Source organism: Macrotis lagotis, chromosome 1 (genome assembly GCF_037893015.1).
Source record: "Macrotis lagotis isolate mMagLag1 chromosome 1, bilby.v1.9.chrom.fasta, whole genome shotgun sequence".
NCBI lineage: Eukaryota > Metazoa > Chordata > Mammalia > Peramelemorphia > Peramelidae > Macrotis > Macrotis lagotis.
Genome location: NC_133658.1, coordinates 888,653,092 through 888,666,805, shown reverse-complemented (window position 1 = coordinate 888,666,805; position 13,714 = coordinate 888,653,092). Strand labels below are relative to the sequence as shown.

Below are 13,714 nucleotides of genomic sequence, written 5' to 3'. Positions count from 1 at the left end.
TGAAGTTCTGAGGAGCTAGCTAGAAAGAGAGTGTAATAACATCATTAGAGAATAACAAGAATTCCATAGCATCGGAGCACATCCTGACTCTACCCACATCTGCAGCATGTTTTTCCCATGTATCAGCCTCCATGTGTATACCCTGAACATAAGGCTTTCTGACATGTCAGTCAACAAACATTTATTAAACAACTTCCAAATATCAAACACTATGCTAAATGCCGAAGATACAAATGCAAAAAAAAAATAAAAAGATAGTCCCTTCCCTCAAGGAGTTTACAATCTAATGAAGGAAGAAAACTTTCAAAAAAGAAGGGGGAAAGGTGGAAAGCAGGTAGCAGCTGCAGAGGTATGGTAGAAAAAAATCAAAGAAGTCCCACAGTCATGCAACCAGGTGAGAAATAAGGACCAGGAATAAGGAATTGTGAAATTTCCTTTTTGTAAATTTTAAAATGTGAATTTCTTTAATTGCAAATAAAGAAATGTGAATAATGGCATATCTTCTCATACTAGTTCCTTATGTATGTGCACCTTCCTACATGTTCCTTTAGTCACACATGTTCTGTATATCTCTTCTCAATGGTGATGTGATAATCTCTGAGAGGAGAGAGTATCTCATGTGTGCAGTGGGGAAATCTTTTATTGTTATCTTATTTACTGTATATTGTTTGATTAAATCCCTTACTTTGAACTGTTGGCTGGAAAAAGGAATTACATGGAGGGGTTCTAAGCTATGGTTTTGAGTGGTTACTGACCCCCCCCCAACAAAAGGTAGTTTTTATAAGGATTCATATGTGAGAGGTTGTCATGGCTACTACCAGTAAACAATTCAAGGTAATTTGGAGATAGAAAGCATTGACAACTAGGTAGGATCAGGAAAGACACAAGATTTGAGATACCCAACTGCTCTAAATCTTGGAGGACAGGACTCAGAAGGAGAAAGAAGTGCACCCTGGGAGTGCAAATCACCTGTTTGAAGGTCCAGAGTTAAGAGAGAGTAGGGTACAGAAAGGAAGACATTTTGACGAGACTATAGAGTGCATAAGGAGGAGCAATGTGAAATAAGCCTGGAAAGCAAGCCAGAGCCAAATTGTAAAGGTTTTTTTTTAACCACTATACTTTGAAATCTTTATTTTATTCTGGGAGTGATATGGAATCATCGAAGATTATTGAGCTACAGTGTGGCAATATATTCTAGGGAAAAAAATTTCTTTGACATTTATCCTCTAGTCCCTGTTCCTCTTCCTTTCTCATCAGCCCCGATACTTCTCCTCTCCATTTACTAACTTCCCATAATTATTCTCTTAAGATCATAGATTTGAGGCTAGAAGGAATCTTAGAGGTCATCTAGTTCAGTCCTCTATTTTTACAGATGAAGAACCCGAGGCCCAAAAAGGTTGAGGTCATCTGCCCAAGGTTACAAAGAAAGAAAAACCAGTGGGTTTGAACCCAGATTCTCTGACTTTACGGTGTTCTTTCCACTGTACCACTACCTTCCCTAGACTCTGCCAGGATCCTCTACCCTGGTCCTCCATCCAGGTCCACATCTGGTCACTTACAACAGGAAGCTCACCCTATCAATCAATCAATCAATAGCCATTTCTTGAGAACAGGCAGTAGACCTGGCAGGGTATGTACTCAGCTCTGTGATGGGCTTTACAGGAGGCACAGCCAAGGCTATAATAGAACTAATTCACATTTCTATCAGGTTTTAAAAGGCTTGCTAATCACTTTCTTCATTGGAAAGCTACCTGGGAAGTAGATAACTCAATTATCCCTCCCCATTTACATGCAATATAATAGCAGCTAACATTTAAATAGTGTTTTAAGGTTTGCAAAGTGCTTTATACACATTATCTTGGTTGTTCTTCAAAGAAATCCTGGAAAATAGACAGATTCTATTGTTGTCCTCATTTTATGAATGTGGAAACTAAGGCTGATAATGAATAAGTAACTTGCCCAGAATCACACAACTAGTTAGGGTCTGAAGCATGAACTCAGGTCTTCCTGTCTTTAGCCACTATGCCACCTAATATGACTTTTCCTTTAATGAAAATTCTCCTGTAACTTTAGCTGCCCCAAGTGATGGTAGTGTTGCTATTCATTGGGACTCACCCAAGGAGTCTAGAACTAAGCACAAAGATTACATGAGGCCATGAAAGGAAAGAAGAGGAAGAAAAGGTGGTGGTGGAGGAGGAGGAGGAGGAGGAGGAGAAGAAGAAGAAGAAGATGATGATGATAATGATGATGATGCGATGATGATGATGGTGGTGGTGAAATAAGGTCAGATAACTGTGCTAAGCCTACCCCAAGCAGAGGGGTTCCTCTTTCCAGAAGGAAGGTGAGGGAAGATGCCTCAGTTTCCTTACCTGTGCAATGAGAATAATGATAGAAGCTACTACGCAGGGTCATTGAGAGGATCAAATGAGATAAATGTATAGTGCTCTGCAAACTCTAGAATTCTATAAATACTCGTTTTTATTGTTGCCATTGTTGCTGCTCAGTATCCAACTCATCATTACTCCATTTGGGGTTTTCTAAGCAAAGATCCTGAAGTTATTTGCCATTTCCTTTTCTAGTTCACTTTACAGATAAGGAAACTGAGGCAAACAGGATGAAGTGATTTGCCTAGGGTCACATAGCTGGTAAAGGTCTGAGGTCATATTTTAACTGGGGTCTTCCTGACTCCAGCATGTCACCACTTTGCCACTTAGTTACCCAGTAAATGCTAATTGTTATTACTGTTTATTATTATTAGGGGGTGACCTCAGTTTCCTTGTCTGTAAAATGAGAATAATGATGGCACCTTCCACACAGGGTTGCTGAGAGGATAAAGACGAGAAAACACATGTAGAGTTCTTTGCAAACCTTAAGAGTACCGCATAAATGCTGGCTATTATTATTCAGTCATGAAAGCCGACCACAGAACCTAATTCACTAGGGAACAGAGCTAGCAACAATTCCACAGATTCATGTTTGAGTCCAGGGGCAGTGGGGCTGAGGGTGCTGAATGGACAGCACCCCCAGGATCATCTATCCAATGTCTGATCTGACATATAGGAGAAGGTGTTATGTATCAGAATATGGAGTGTATGCAGTATGTCTGTTGTCCAGGATCTCAACATGACCAATGACCTCTATATTTGCCCAACAATATGCCATCCTGATACTAAGAGGTAAGATAAAATAGAGGAAAGAGAATGGATTTAGCATCACAGCATCTGGATTCCAACCCTATCTCTCTCACTACCAGTATGACTTTGAGTAACTTCTGTGAGCTTTAATGATCTCATTTGTACAATGAAGGAGACTGGACTAGATGAACTCCGTCATCCTTGCATATTCAAGGGCTTTGGTCTAAATCATCCTATGTGTTATGGCCTGGGTCAAAGGATCATGGAGGCAATGTGGTCCCATGACTTTGGAGTCAGAATACATCAGTTGAGTCTTAGGTCAGCCACTTTCTACCTACATGACCTTGGGTGAGTCCCTTGACCTCTCTTTGCCTCAGTTTCCTCATCTGTAAAATAAGGGACTTGAATGAGATTATCTCAGAAATATCTTTCAATTCTAAAGCCATGATCCCATGATAATCCCATGATTTTCCTAGAACATAGGCCTAATCCACCCCACAGCAACAAACTTCAGTCTCACTATTACCTCTGTGTTAGATATGTTATCTATCTGTGTTAGATAGTGATCCTTGAGAATCAAAGATGAACTCCTCTGTTTGACTTATACCTAAAGTACTTCACATCCTGATCCTGTCCTGTCTTTCTAGTCTTCTTATATATCATTGCCCTCAATGATTCAATCACACTGACCTATTTATTGCTCATCATTCCATGACTTTCCACTAGCTATCCCAGAATGCCTTTCCCTCCTCCATGACTACCTCTAAGATCCTTAATTTCCTTCAAGACCCAAATTAAACAATTCCCTTTGCAGGCCTTTTTTGGTACCACCCAACTCCCAAGTACTAAGGCTCCCTTATATTCTTATGTCTACTTTGTACATATACCACATAATAGAGGTCCAGAGGTCTTAGTTTCCTCATGTGGAACTGACTAACACATAGGGAAAGTTCCTGCATCAGAGATCACACCAAAAGAGCAAGGAATTCACCTCTATCCTGATTCTTCTAAGTGCTTAGAGTCTCCCAAGACTAAACAGTTCAGACAATAGTCACTAATTCAGAGAAGAGAGTGCCCCTAAGAGAAGAGAATGGAAAGCCAACAACTAGTTCTTAGTAGAAGGAAGAAAGGAAGGGAAGGGGGAAGGAAAGAAGGGAGGAAGGGAGGAAGAGAAGGAAGAAAGAAGGGAGGAAGGGAAGGAGGAAGGAATTCATCCAAGATCATATAGATAGTAAGTGGCTGACCTAAAGTATAAATTATTGTATTCTGATTTCAAAGACATTATACCCATATTCTCTCCATGACCCTTTAGCCCAATACACAACACATAGGATAATGTAGGTCATAGCCCCATAGATCTACAGTTATCTATTATAGCATTATAGATCTATATCTATTTTTCTTTTCTATATATCATATATGGGCCATTCATATCTTCTTCTTCTAACTTATCACAACCTCATGGTATCTCTGTGCTCAGTTCCAGGACCCCTGGGAGAATCCCAAAGAAGAGCAGCTCTACCACTCTGTAATTTTGGGCAGCTCAAGCCATATATATGGATATACAGATAAATAGATGCCTAGATAGAAATAGATATGCAGTGACTCTTTCAGTAAAGCATAAGTTCCTTAAGGACAAAGCAGCTAGCTATAGGGTAAGGAGAAAGAGAGCCATCCATTTCCTTAACTCCCTCATGGGAAATGTAGGAACAATATTCATTCCAGTACTTAGCTTTTTGATTAATTGATTAGTTGTTGTTATTCAGTCATCTCAATCATATCCAATTCTTTGTGACTCCATTTGGGGTTTTCTAAGCAAAGATACTGAGTAGTTTGCCATTTTCCTCCTCCAGCTCATTTTACAGATGAGGAAACTGAGGCAAACAGGGTGAAGTGACTTGCCATGAGTCCCATAACCACTAAGTGTCTGAGACCAGATTAAAACTTTGTTCTTCCTGACTCATGGCCCAGCATTCAATCAACTGTGCCACATAGCTCCCTCTCTAAAATCCCTTCTAGCTTTAAATCTACATAAATCTTTGAAGGGACCTAAGAAATCATCATCTTCAACCTCATGATTTTACAGGAAACAGATCCAGAAAAGCCAACTGAACTGTCCAGGGTCACAGAAGTAGAATTGTTATGATTTGACTCCAAATGTATCCTTTCTCCTATATGTGACCCATGTGTTTGATCTTCCATATATTACCTTGCTACATTCTATGTATTTGAGATAATTATGTGTCACTGTGCTATATGTTATTTGTTAAATGTTTTTGTTTTCTTACAGATGTGCTTGAACGCCCATTGTGATTTAAAGGACCTGCAATTTATTTTACTTTGTTTTTTTACCAAGGGGATAGAGGCGGCCATAACATGAGCAGAAGACCTTTGTCCTTAATGGTTATTCTCCAGGATGGCTTGACCTAACCAGAGTTATAAGCTGAGAGAAAGCTCCAGAACATAGAACTTCCAGGAAGGGGTGCATTGTGTTGGATGTTCCGGGTGTGTGAGGTGGGGCATACTTGTAAGGGAAAGAGAGTATGGTAACCTGAGCTGAGAGTGTGACAGAAAAGCAGGGTTGTGAGAACTCTGAAGGTAAGATGGGAGCAGCAACACAGAGTTGTGACCCAGAGAGAGAAAAAAAGATGACTACATGGGGAAATGTTGATGGCATCCTGAATACACTCATCCTGTCTGGACTATGATGATGGCTACAGTCTCCCCCAGAGGGATTGCTGGGAAAGACTCCAAAAACAAAATGAACTACATTACAAGCTTCCTCTACTTAGACTGTAAGTTGCAAAGTGATTGTGTCTTTCTGATGCGCTTAGTTTTAAGAGGTTTGAAGGGGAATTAGATTTTGACTTTCCTCCCGGTGTAAGAGATTTGAACCCCTTGTGAACAAGCAGCGAAAATGTTTTGTCATTTGATTACCTTCCTTGAAAGTGATGTTGTTTCATGCTTTAATTAAGTGATTAGCTATTGGATCTATGTCTTTGATATACTCAGTGATAGAGTAACACTTCAGGTTGGGTCTCACTGTGGGTTAAATAGTTATCATTCCAGAGTTTTGAAATAATGCTATTAGGGGAAGCTAGGTGGTGCAGTAGATAAAGCACCAGCCCTGGAGTCAGGAGTACCTGGGTTCAAATCTGGTCTCAGACACTTAATAATTACCTAGCTGTGTGGCCTTGGGCAAGCCACTTAACCCCATTTGCCTTGCAAAAACCTAAAAAAGTGCTATATAGAAAAGAGTACACTGAGCATCAAAGAGGTTAAGTCATTTGTTAAAAGTCATTTCCTAAGTACTAAGAGCTAGGGGTCAAACTTGGTTTACCTTACTCCCATTTAGTTACGGAGATGAGACTTATAGACAGTTCAACTAGAAGCAAATCACGACTCATCTAATATTAAATAGATAAATAAAAATTAAAGTGTTTACACTACCCACTCATCAGAGTGGCAAAAGTGACAAAAAAAGGAAAATGCTAAATATTGGAGAGTCTGTGGGGAAACAGGCACACTAGTAGATTTTGTGGACTTGTGAATGGGTACAGTCATTCAAGAAAGAATTTGAAATTATACACAAAACATGCATGCCTTTTGACCTACCCATCACTATTAGGTCTGTATCCAAAAGGGATTAAAGAAATAAGGAGAGATCCTGGATGTACAAGATATACTCATAGCAGCACCTTTTTTGTGATAGCAAACACCTGAAAATTAGGAAGATACCATCAATTGATGACTGTCTAAATTGTGGCATATAAATGGGATATCAAAAAGATAAGATTTGTGAAGAATGAAATGAGTAGAATAATTGATATAATAGCAATGAGATAAAACCTAAATAATTTTGAATGCTGTAAGAACTAAGATCAATTCAAAGACCATTTATGATTTCATAGGACCAAATATGAAATATGCTATCCATAACAGAGAGATGATGGATTTAAGGTGTAAAATGAGACATAATATGTTTGTATAAAGCTACTGAGGAAATTCATTTTTGCTTGATTATGCACATTTGTAACAAGGAATATGCTTTTCTTTTTTCAAATGGATCAAGGGGTGGGAAGGAGAGAAAATAGACTTTTGCTCATTTTTTAAATCGAGAGATGAGGGGATGTCACAGTTTCAGATACGATCATTGTATTATTAGTTTTTATTTAATTGTTTTATTTTGTTACAAGAGATCTCTGACAAACTGTGGGGGGGGGGGGCAATCTTAAACACTAGTAAGAAGAAAATATATCAGGCAGGCTAGGTGGCGCAGTGGATAAAGCACCGGCCCTGGAGTCAGGAGTACCTGGGTTCAAATCCAGTCTCAGACACTTAATAATTACCTAGCTGTGTGGCCTTAGGCAAGCCACTTAATCCCGTTTGCCTTACAAAAAAAAAAGAAGAAAATATATCACATCAATAAAAAATGTTCTCTCCATTTAAGAAAAAAAATTTAAATACACCAAACCAAAACATCTAAGGACAAAAGCAAGATGATATTTAAATCAAGGCTAGAGACTGTGTGGTACGGTTTTTAAGTACAATAGAAAATACTTATTCCCTTTAAAACAACCCATAAAATATGCATGGATTTGCAAAACATATATATGATGGGAAAGAAAGTGAGAAGGTAGCATTCACACATATACCAAACAGTCCAGAGTATCTTTCTGGTTTCTAACTATAGTTACTCTCTATACAGGTAAAGATTAAGAGTTGGATTCAACCCAGTCCTAAAATGAGGGTTGACAAGATCAGGGAAGTTCACCTGAAATGACTAGAGTCAAAAATAAATTGAAGAAAGAAGGAAGGAAGGAAGGAAGGAAAGGAAGGAAGGAAGGAAGGAAGGAAGGAAGGAAGGAAGGAAGGAAGGAAGGAAGGAAGGGAGGGGAGGGAGGGAGGGAGGGAGGGAGGGAGGGAGGGAAGGGAGGAAGGGAGGAAGGGAGGAAGGGAGGAAGGGAGGGAGTTGAGGGAGAGAGAGGGCGAGGGGGTGAGAGAGGGAAGGGAATGTAAAGGAAGGGAAAGGAAAAGGTCCTAGAAACTTCTAATTCTGCCTGGCTCTACCACTTACTTACTGTGTGACCTTCGGGTATTTCCTTCTCTGGTCTTCAACTGGTCTTGGTGATGATCTCTCTCAAAACTGATTTTCTTTGATTTCAAGAACACATGGCAGGGCCCTGCTGAGAGAATGCTCATTATCCTAAGCTAGAGTGTGTCAGGATGTAGAGAGAAGTATGGAGGGGGAATAGGTTAACATCCAAGTCCCAGGCTTTAGAAGTAGGGTCAAGCCACAGAAGAGATGAGAAATTGTTTCTCCCTACTTTCTTTGCAGAGGTGGAAGACTGTTGAGTTTGGTTAACTGGGCTAAACTGCTCATTTTGTCTCTTTTTTTTTATTCTGTTATAAGGGAAGGTTTACTGGGTAGGATTGGGGGAAGCATATTTTCATAAAAAAACTATGATTTAAAAACAAAAGATATCAAGAAAAATGAAAATAGTTTAGACACCATCCACAGTCAGACCAAAGGGGTGGAACCACAGAATCTAAATGAACACTGTGCTCACTTTGTTAAACTTCCTCTTATAAACTTCCTCTTATATCTTCTCTTCCTATCTCATGGTTTTCTTTCTTTTCCCTCAATCCTATCTCTTCATACAAAAAGTAACTAATATGTCTACATGTTAAACACAAACATACATGTACAATGTCCACTAGACTGTTCACTAATGTCCAACTAGACTGTTCACTAATGAGGGGAGGGGGGAGAAGGAAGAATGACAGAAAATTGCGTAACATCAATATGCAAGTGGATGAATATTGCAAAAACTTTCATAACATGTAAGTGGAAAAACAAAATAACAATCAGAAAAGAATAAAAAGCAATAAAGGCAGAGCATTCATGAATGAAAAGAATTTAAGTGGGGACAAGACTTTGTATGTCTCCCTAATGTTTTGTTTTTGAAATGCCCAAAGCCCCTTGGTGATGAAGTGAGGTACTGGAAGGGGACTGATAGCCCTAACATAGAGATGCACACCAGAAATTGAGAGTACCTCTCAGGAGAGTGGGCTTGGGAACATTCACTGCAACAGATAATCGATCCATAGGCCCTAAACTGAATGTAATTTTTTCCAGAAATAGTGAGATAGTTTGGGGCAAGAATCCAGGAAAATCCCTGAGGGATGGAATTCCAATTGGACTTTATCTCTATGTTCCTGATTATCTCACTACTCTGCCCTGATCCATACAAGCTCTGTTGTCAACACTCTTCCCTTCTCCCTCCTTCATCTTCTCCAGTACAACCTCCTTTGCTTCTTTTTCCTGCTCCCTCCTTCATCTTTCCATCTTCCTCCCCTCCTCTACCTATCCTTCCTTCTTTCTCTCCTCTATTTCTCCTTTCTCTTCATCTTCCTCTTCTCAATCCCTCCTCTTCCTTTATATTCTTTCCTTTCCCTTCCTTCTCCATCTTCTGTTCTCCCTTCTATCTTTCCCTCTTCCATCTTTACTTTCTCCTTTTCCCCCATTCCCTCACGACTTCCTCTCTCCATCTTCCCCTCTTCCATCTATACCCTCCTCTTCTCCCTCTTCTCCTCCTTCCAACCACTCTCATCTCTCTCTTCTCTTCCTTTTCCTCCTCTCCCTCCCTCACTGCTTCCTCTATTTTTCCTCTCCTCCTTCTCCTCCTTCCTATCACTCTGCCCATCTCCCCTCCCCATCTATACTTTCTCCCACTCTCCCTTCTCTTCCACTTCCTACTCTGCCCCTCTTCCCTCTTCTTCCTCTCCTGTAACTTTCCCTTCTTCCTCTTTCATCTCTATTACTTTGCTCCCCCCTCTTGCTCTCATTGCTTCTGTAAGATTGATTTCCCGATGCCAGAGCCGGAAGCCTTTTCCCACACTTTGTTATATAATGTGCTCCAAGGCTGATGTAATACTAATGCAGTCCCACTGGCTGATGAGCCCAGACACCCAATATCTCCTCTCTGGGGCTAGCAATTAAAAGAAGCCTTTTCTGCTTACTGGTCTTGCCTGGTTACTGGGGTTGGTTCTTCGAATCCTCTCCAACTAGAACCCTGGAACAGGGACAAAGCATCCTGGAGGTGGGAAAGGGCCATGGGCAGACTGAACAGTTTGTACTTTGTCAGGTGAGAAATAGGCAGCCTGCCCCAAACCCAAGGACATACTGCCCTGTACCAAGTCTGTCCCAGAGAAGTGACTCAGATGCTTGTTCAATTCCACAAATATTCTTCCCTGTGCCAAGCCCTGTATTTGGTACAGGAGGAGATAAAAGCTGAGATAAGAGTCCCTGCCCTCATGAACCTTTCAGCCTAAGAGACAAAGAAGACGAGGAGGAGGAGGAGGAGGAGGAAAAATAGTAAGAGGATGAGAAATGACATTTAGATAATGGCCAGAGTTGAAGTCAGATCTCTGATATATTCTGGTTGTGCCCCCAAGGCAATTCTTGAAGACTGTAAATTGTAAAGAAGGTGCCAACCTCCAATAGTAGGAGAAGTTTTCTCATCTGACAGTTGCCTCTTCCAGTCCTTAGTTTACAAAGCTATCTCAGTTGGGCAGCTGGGTGGTACGGTGGATTTGGAGTTAGGAGGACCTGAGTTCAAATTTGAACTCAAACACTTAATACTTACTTAGCTGTGTGACCTTGGGTAAGTCATTTAATCCTATTACCTTGCAAAACCTATCTCAGTTAAGCCATAACTCCAGGAGGTAGATGCTATTATTATATTCATTTTGCAGCTAAGGAAACTGAGTCTCAGAGGTGAGATGATACTTAGGGTTACACAACCAGTGTTTAGTTCCAGTTTCTGACTCAAAATCTACCACTCTATGCAGCAGTTACACGCTCCTTAAGGTTTGCAGCATGCTGTACATTAAGAGCTGGTTTGATTCTTTCCCCTTCATACCAGCCTCCTTACTCCATCTTGCTTCCCAATCTTTCACTAGAAAGCAGTCTCTGATCATAGGGAACCTTACATATCCCTAACCCCATATACTGATAAATGAATCTGGTTCTTCCTCCAGTCCCTCTCCTTAGGTATCTGGTCATATTCTTTTTCAAACATCTCAGACCTTCTCAACTCCTAGAGGAAGACTTCAAGATTAAGTGGACCAGAATTCAGACAACCCCTTCAATCCCCAGATCATCTGTGGGAAACAGCTCCCTGTTTTCCCATATCCCTCACCTCCTGGACAGCTTACATTTACAAAATGCTTTCTACAAAGCAGGGGTACAGTTAGATGACCCAGTGGATAGAGCATCGGCCCTGGAGTCAGGAGGACCTGAGCTCAAATTTTACCTCAGACATGTAATAAATACCTAATTGTGTGAACTTTGGCCAGTCACTTCCTCTGGGACTTGGTTTCCTCATCTGCAAATTGAAACGACTGGACTATATGATCTATTTCTCCAATTCCAACTCTTTTGATCCTAATGGCAATTTACCCAATCCCAAGCCACAAAGGGACTTTTTATTTTGCTGAAAATAGGACTTTCGGGGGACAGAGCCAAGATGGCGACATGAAGGGATCAAGTCTTAGGAGCTCTCTGATAAAAACTCATAAACTAAGGACTCTAACTAAACTTTCGAGAGACAGAACCCACAGTGGGACCCAGTGAAGCAGTTCTCCTACTCAAGGTAACCTGGAAAAGAGCAGAAAGGCTCTGCTCCCCAGGGGCCGGAGGGGCGCCCCGCCAGAGGGGAGGCCCGCCAGAGCCAAAGAACTTCAGCCTCCCGGAGGCAGCCCCAGGGCGCTGGGAGCCTCAGCTCACAGCAGCGGGGGAGTCTCCTGAGCTGCACCCCGGGGAGCACCGGCACAAAGGGGGGGAACAGCAGGGGACCTCTGCCAGAGCAAGCATTTGGAGCCCAGCCCTTAGGGCACACAGCCAGCAGCCTGGTCTTTCGGCAGCCTAGACCCAGAAACAGAAGCAGGTGGAGCCAGTAAGCAGGAACCCCCAGGGCATGAGCCCATTGAGCTGAGGGAGGGGAGTGAAGAGAGACTGCAGAGCTCTGTCCTCTGCCCCTGGAACAGGACTCTGGAGCTCTAACCACATTCAGATCCTGATCGCAGTCTAGGCCCCCCCATAGAACAGCAGGGCCCCCCCCCACCTCAGCCCCGTGGCAGAGGGGGGCACTTATGGTCATTCACAGACCAGGAGGGAGGACAGAACCTCACATACTGAGACCCTTGTGGGAGTGTCCCAAAAAGCTCAGGAAGCACCCCCCAAAAAACAGGTTTAGGCTGGGAAAATGAACAAACAAAGAAACAAGAGGAAGACCATTGATTGAGAAATATTTTGCAAATGAGCCCAAGAAGGATCAAAATACTCAGTCTGAAGATGAGGAGGCACAAGCTCCTGCATCTAAAGACTCCAAGAAAAACAGAAATTGGGCTCAGGCTACGATAGAGCTCAAAAAAGACTTTGAAAATCAAATGAGGGAGTTAGAAGAAAAACTGGGAAAAGAGAGATGCAGGAAAAACATGAAAATGAAGTCAGCAGCTTAGTCAAGGAAATCCAAAAAAAATGCTGAAGAAAATAGCATGCTAAAAACCAGCTTAGGTCAAATGGATAAAACAGTTCAAAAAGGTATGGAGGAGAAGAAATGCTTTAAAAAGCAAAATTGGCCAGATGGAAAAAGAGATAAGAAAACTCTCTGAGGAGAATAAAGCCTTCAGACAAAGAATAGAATTCAGGGAGATTGATGAATTTACCAGAAATCAGGAATCAATACTTCAAAACCAAAAAAATGAAAAATTAGAAGAAAATGTGAAATATCTCATTGAAAAAACAACTGATATGGAAAACAGACTTAGGAAAGATAATTTGAAAATTATTGGAATACCTGAAAGGCATGATCAGGAAAAGAGCCTTGACATCATTTTCAAAGAATTACTACAGGAAAACTGCCCTGATATTCTAGAAGCAGAGGGCAAAATAGAAATGGAGAGAATCCACTGATCCCCCCGAGAAAGAGATCCCAAAAAACCAACCCCCAGGAATATTATAGCCAAGTTCCAGAACTCCCAAGTCAAAGAGAAAATATTACAAGCAGCCAGAAGGACACAGTTCAAATATCGTGGAGCTGCAGTCAGGATCACACAGGACTTAGCAGCAGCTACATTGGAAGCTCTAGGGCTTGGAATACAATATACCGGAAGGCAAAAGAGCTTAGAATGCAGCCAAGAATGAACTACCCAGCAAGGCTGAATGTCCTCTTCCAGGGAAAAAGATGGACTTTCAATGAACCAGGGGAATTTCAAAGGTTCCTTTTGGAATGACCAGAGCTGAACAGAAGGTTTGATCTTCAGATACAGGACTCAGGTGAAGCACGGAGATTGGAGGAGAGGGGGTAAATATGAGGGACTTAATAAGGATGAACTGCATGGATAGAAAAATGATACTGATAATATTCATATGAACCATCTCAGTTAATAGAGCAGGTAGAGGGAGCTTTTATAGTTGAAGCACAGGAGAAAGCTGAATTCGAAGATAAAATGTGGTGTAAAAATGGAGTCAATAAGAAAAAAAGGGAAATGGAATGGGAGAAAGAAAAAGGAGA

At 41.3% G+C, this 13,714-nt stretch overlaps 1 protein-coding gene across 9 annotated transcripts in view; it reads right to left on the bottom strand.

The window, feature by feature from the left end:
• CHD5 (chromodomain helicase DNA binding protein 5) overlaps positions 1–13,714 on the bottom strand; it is a 164,166-nt gene that overhangs the window by 116,709 nt on the left and 33,743 nt on the right. The window lies entirely within an intron of this gene.